The 6,703-nt window shown below is 41.4% G+C and overlaps 1 non-coding gene across 1 annotated transcript; it reads left to right on the forward strand.

The window, feature by feature from the left end:
• Positions 1-6,258: 6,258 nt before the first annotated feature.
• On the forward strand, positions 6,259-6,365 carry LOC132537822 (U6 spliceosomal RNA). Its single transcript, XR_009549248.1, has one exon. It is a non-coding gene; the product is annotated as a U6 spliceosomal RNA (small nuclear RNA).
• The last annotated feature ends 338 nt before the right edge of the window (positions 6,366-6,703 follow it).

Below are 6,703 nucleotides of genomic sequence, written 5' to 3' on the forward strand. Positions count from 1 at the left end.
ATTAATTTATTTAGTTATTTATTTATGAGAGAGAGCCAGGGAGGGAGGGAAGGAGAGAAAGAGAGAGAAATGGAGGAAAATATTGTCATTCTGGCACATGACATGCTATGATGGAACTTAGGACTTACGTGTGAGAGCCAAAAGCCTTACCCACTGCACCACCTCATAGGTGATCATTAACTAACTTGTGTTGTATTTATGTTTGGTATAATTCATGCAAAGTCTTCACATTTATTGAGAGTATTGGTTACTATCTCTTTGCTAATTGTGTCCTTATGGAATTTCAAGGTACAATAGACCCTAAATATCCTCAAGGGATACAGACAAGAGAACTTGCAATCTCCAAATTTGAGAACTCTGTTATGGCACTTCTCAGGGGATGGAGATGAAGACAGAGAAAAACAAAGTGTGCTGAGACACTGGTACTGGGCTGTCAGACAGAGAATCTAGCAGGTCTTGCTGGTGTGGGATGCTAAGACGTTCCAGATGGACTGAATATTTAGCACTTATTCCACACCAAGATAATGAACCAAAATTTGAGAGTATATTGGTAACAAGACAAAGAATGAAAGTCAAAGTAAAAAAAAAAAAATCATTGAGAAATATTTTTGGGGAAAAGTCCAAAAATGGCCATGCTCAGCAGAATCCCTATCTTAAGGTTAGTGTCATATGAAGAAGCCTCTGAGCTGAATGTGTCTATTTTCTACTGCCAGGTAACAAATTCCCACAAATTTCATGGTTTATAATGATATTCATTTAAAGATTTATTCATTTATTTTGTGAGAGAGGGTGGGGGAGAAAGATTAGAACATTGCTCTGTCACTTGCTGTGTAGGCAATCAAACATGGGGGTCTCACATATGCAAGGAATGTACCCTACTCACTTCCCATATAATGAGTCACCTCCCCAATCACAGCACCCATTTATTATGTTACAGTGTTGATGAAGTCTGGGCACAGAATTAGTAAGTTTTCTACTTCGAGTCACTCACAAAGCCAGAATCAAAGTGTTAAGATTGTATTCTCATTTGTAGCTCAGGGTTTTCTTCCACACTCATTTAGGTTTGGGCACAATTTAGCTCCTTGTGGTTGTTATACTGAGCACTATTTGCTTGCTAGTGGCAGCACTCAGTTCCCAGGGGTGTTCCCAGGTCTGAGTTGGAGGACCTTTTCTATAGGCAGCTCACAACTCACCACTTGGCCCTTTCTGTCCTCTCTCTCTCCCTTCTTCCCTTCTACCTTTCCTCTTTACCTTCCTTCCTGCCTCTTCTTTATTCTTAAAACCATTTTGTTTATTTATTGTATGTGGGTTATCATCAGGGCTTTACTGCTCTGAGCTGACTTTTTTTCAGATAGAAGTACAGGTGGGTGGTAGTGTTGATGGTGGAACTACAACACTGAAGCTTCCTCCAATGCAGTGGGAGTTGGATTTGAATCTGGGTTGCCTGCATAGCAAAGAAGGTGCACTATCCAAGTAAACTATTTTTAAAATATTTATTTATTTATTCAGGATAGATACAGAGGGAAATTGAGAAGGGGGAGATAGAGATGAGGAGAGAGACTCCACCATCACTGATCACTTCTATCAGGAACATCATCATAAGCCCTCTTGTGGGCCTTCCCAGGACCTGACCTCACCATAAAGCAGCAGTGATAGAGATTTCCCTAGTCTCTGAAGGGAGGATGGGGTATTCTGTCCTGCCACTTAAGGCAAACTGGTCCTGAAATGAGTGCAGCCTGCAGTGTTCCAGCTCTGCTCATGAACTGTGAGCTCAGACCAATGGGGACTCAGAGGTTACACAGGCTCCTGTGCAGAAAAAAAAAAAAAAATATATATATATATATATATACCTGAGTCAGGTGAATAGGGATAAACAGTTAATTTTATTCATAGATTCTTTTTTTCAAGAATGGAAGTTACTTACTTTTTGCCCTAATTCAACTTTATGACTCTTTATTCTGACACCATCTTGTCAGACAATATTTTTATTTATTTACTTGTAAAAAGGAAACATTGACAAAACCATAGGTTAAGAGGGGTACAACTCCACACAATTCCCACCACCAGAACTCCATATCCCATCCCCTCCTCTGATAGATTTCCTATTCTTTAACCCTCTGGGAGTATGGATCCAGGGTCATTGTGGGATGCAGAAGGTGGAAGGTCTGGTTTCTGTAATTGCTTCCCTGCTGAACAAAGGCATTGGCAAGTCGATCCATACTCCCAGCCTGTCTCTCTCTTTCCCTAGTAGGCTGGGGCTTTGGGGAATTGGGGCTCCAGGAAACGTTGGTGGGGTTGTCTGTCCAGGGAGGTCTGGTCGACATCCTGCTAGCATCTAGAACCTGGTGGCTGAAAAGAAAGTTAACATACAAGGCCAAACAAATTGTTGACTAATCATGAACTTAAAGGCTGGACTAGTGCAGATGAAGAGTTGGGGGATACTCCATTTTGTAGATAACTAGTAGGCATATTTTGGTTATATTCCAAAGGGCCTGTAGCTATACTAGTTTTTTTTTTTTTTCCCTGATCCTGAAATCTTATATGCAGGTGGATCTAAGTTATTTTCTGGGGAGATGATGTCATGGCTGGAAAGGAACAGAAAGCTGGATCAGGGAAGAGAGTAGCTCCCTAATATGGGAAAGGGGTATAAATATTATTGACTGTAAACCCCATCTGTTTGATTTGGTCTGGGGGCTCATATTCAGCTTAGGAGCCTGTGTGAACACTACATCCCTGTAGATCTGAGCTCACATTCTGTGGTCATGAGTAGGAACCTCAGACAATATTTTCATCCAACTCCACGTTAGTTTTCAAACTGAAGCAAAATTACATAGTTGTGGGCCCCTAGGAACATGCTGAAAATAGACTTCCTAGCTTCCCCACCTTTAGATCCCTATTGTCATCTGTTCTGTTCCTACTTTTTGGTTCCTGTTCATTCACCATTTTGTCCAGCTTTATATCTTGCTGCCTTCCAGCCACCAAGTTGTAGTCACTACCATGATTCCATCATGACTTCTCTGGGCAGACAAGCCTTACCAATGTATCCTGGAACCTCACCTCTCCAGAGCTCTACCTTACTAGGGAAAGAGAGAAACAGGCTGGGGGTATGGATCAACTTGCCAATGCCCATATCCAGTGGAGAAGCAATTACAGAAACCAGAACTCCCTCCTTCTGCACCCCCAAAATAATTTTGATCCATACTCCCAGTGAGGGAGAAGTGATGGGGGAAGATGACCAGAGGGCTCTGAACTCCAACCCCATCAGGACTCAGAGAGAGAAGAGGAAATACAGAGGGACATTTGGATGTCGTAATAGGTTTATGTGTGACTTGGAAAGGAAGAGATGATAGGACCTTAAAAAGCAAAGGGCAGGAGTCAGGTTGTAGCGCAACAGGTTAAGTGCATGTGGCATGAAGCGCAAGGACCAGAGTAAGAATCCTGGTTCATGCCCCAGGCTCCCTACCTGTAGGGAGTCGCTTTACAAGCGGTGAAACAGGTCTGCAAGTGTCTATCTTTCTCTCCCCCTCTCTGTCTTCCCCTCCTCTCTCCATTTCTCTCTGTCCTATCTAACAACGATGACATCAATAATAACAACAATATGTCCTATCTAACAATGACGACATCAGTAACAACAACAATAATAACTACAACAACAATAAAAAAACAAGGACAACAAAAGGGAAAATAAATAAGTATAAAAGAAATAAAAAAGCAAAGGGCAATTATATACAAATATAGACAGATAGTTGTAGAAATAATAGTTAACCCATATCTGCAACCTTAGGAAAAGTCCTATAACTTACAGTGGAGGGGTTGGGGATTCAGAACTTTGGTGGTGGAAATGGTGTGGAGTTATACCCCTGTTGTCTTGTCATTTTGTAAATCAATATTAAATCATTAGTAAAAAAAAGAAAAAGTAGATGAAGGGAGAGAAAGAGAAAGAAGTAGAGATAGAGTGAGTGAGTCTTGGAGACAGTTGGAGAGACTTAACCAGGGGCCTGAACCCAGGTCCTTGCACACTTTAATATATATACTCAACCAGGTGTGCCATCTCCTGGCCCTCAGTTTTTACTGGTCATTGATATCTTACTTTCTACCAAGTCCACAGGAGAGTGTTTGCTGCTGCTTTGTGCCTCTACAGGCTAAACTGAATAGGTCAGGCCTATCCAAGATAATCTTTTGAACAGCTAAAAGTCAGTTGTTAGGGACCTTAATTAGACCTTTAAAATCCCTTGTACCATATAATGTAACATAGTCATAGGAATGTAAATTTCTCATATGCACAGGTCCTGCCTACTCGCAAAGGGAAGACGTTATACATATATGGGGGCCAGTGGTAGTGCAGCAGGTTAAGCACATAGACGTGAAGTGCAAGGACCGGCGTAAGGATCCTGGTTTGAGCCCCCGGCTCCCCACCTGCAGGGGAGTCGCTTCACAGGCGGTGAAGCAGGTCTGCAGGTGTCTATCTTTCTCTCTCCCCTCTCTGTCTTCCCCTCCTCTCTCCATTTCTCTCTGTCCTATCCAGCAATAACAACAACAATAATGATAAGCAACAAGGGCAACAAAAGAGAAAAAATAGCCTCCAGTAGCAGTGGATTCATAGTGTAGGCACCAAGTCCCAGCGATAACCCTGGAGGCCAAAAAAAAAAAAAAAAAAAAGACATGTATAAGAGGGAATGGAAATCCTGGGTGAACATCTTAATATTCTACCTACCAGAGTGAGGTAAGCCAAAACAACTAGAAAAACCTTTTTTTTTTTAAATTGTGGGGCTTATAGTCACTTGGGCTCTTAGGTAGGAATGTGTTAAACACATGAAGAAATGTTCTGGTGACAACAGTTGTAGATTTTTAAACAGCAGCAAGAAAATCTCTAGGAATTATATGACAGGATCATTCTCATGCTTAAACCCCCCAAACTGAGAAGGCACTAGAGGAGGAGATCATAGCAGGGTGTGAGTGGGACAACATTTCTGTTCTGAGTGAGCTCATTGTCTAAGTCTCTCAGTTTAGTCTCTAGGGATCAGTTAAAGAGCGCTGGCAATTGCCATATTCTATTTATTTATTTATTAAAAATTTTTCTTTATTGGGGAATTTATTTTATTTTATTTTAAAAATTTATTTGCACTTTTTGCAGGTGGGGAGCCGGATATAGGAACTGGGATCTTTATGCCGGTCCTTGCGCATCACGTCATATGTGCTTTTACCTACTACCGTTACCACCTGGCCCCACTTTCTCTTTGTAAGAATTTATTTATTCATGAGAAAATTAGGAGAGAGAGAAAGAACCAGATATCACTCTGGTACATGTGCTGCTGGAGATTGAACTCAGGACCTCATGATTGATAGTCCAGTGCTTTATCCACTCTGCCACCTCCCAGTCCACGCCCATATTCTTGAGTATCTTCAGGTAGTGAGGACCTAGATGAGAAGGATGGTCAGGTTGTTGTGTGGTTGCTGGGGTCATGCAGGCATGAATGAAATTGGGGGGTAGTGTAGACAGAGTAAAATTTCAATTTAACTTTCAATACTTGAAATATGGGTATCTACTTTAACTTTTTTTTTTTTTTAAGATCTTTTATTTATTGGATAGAGACAGGCAAACTGAGATGGAAGGGGGAGAGAGAGAGAGGGAGAGAGAAAAAGGAAGTGCAAGTGAGCTGTAGCACTACTTCACCACTTGTGAAGCCTCCCCCCTTGCAGGGGGAACTGGGAGCTTGAACCTGGGTCCTTGTGTATGATAACTCATGCTCTCAACTGAGTGTGTTACCACCTGGCCCCTTACCTTTGGGTTAAACTTGTGTTTACAAAGTTGGGGTCTTAGTAGAACCAAACATGCAACAAAACTTAGAAACACTGGAGTTTGCAGGAACTTAAATGACCCACACCTGAGAGTTAGTAGTGGCGATGTGCTTTGAGTTTTTGGGACACCTTAATGTTGGGCAGGTGGTTAGATTCACTCATCAGTGATGTAAGGCCCTTGAAAATGTGTAATTCTCAGGACCAGCCTGTGGCACATCTGATTGAGTACACACATTACTTTGAGCAAGGACCTGGGTTCATACCCTCAGTACTTACCTGCAAAGGGGAAGCTTCATGAGCAATAAAGCAGTGCTTTTGGTGTCTTTCTTTCTCTCTCCCTATCTTTCTGTTCCCTCTCAATTTTTATCTGTTCTAGTAAATAAAGGGGGGGAAAAAGTTGCCAGGAGTCAGCATGGAGTCCCAGGGACAATCCTAGTATCAGTAAAAATAAAAATAAAAGTACTCGCTTCGGCAGCACATATACTAAAATTGGAATGATACAGAGAAGATTAACATGGCCCCTGCGCAAGGATGACACGCAAATTCGTGAAGCGTTCCATATTTAAAAAAAATAAAGATAAAAAACTTGTAGTGCTCAAGATTTAAGTCAACTCCTTAGTAAGAGGGAATCTTGCAAAGCTCATGACATTTAGAACCACTCCCAAAGGGTGCTATTCTATTAAAAGGTGAGCATTAAGGCTTAACTTTTCACTACATAGAATCCTGGGATGAAAAATTAGAAGGAAGAAGAGATTTAGTTCTATGTCTTCTCATGTCCCATTTACCTGTCAGCATCAATACTAAGTAATGAATGTAAGTACAGATGGGGAAGCTAAGGTATAGAGAGGTCAATAGTTTGAGGCCATAAGAAATAACGAGGCAGAACTGGGATGAGAATGAAATT

Source organism: Erinaceus europaeus, chromosome 3 (assembly GCF_950295315.1).
Source record: "Erinaceus europaeus chromosome 3, mEriEur2.1, whole genome shotgun sequence".
NCBI lineage: Eukaryota > Metazoa > Chordata > Mammalia > Eulipotyphla > Erinaceidae > Erinaceus > Erinaceus europaeus.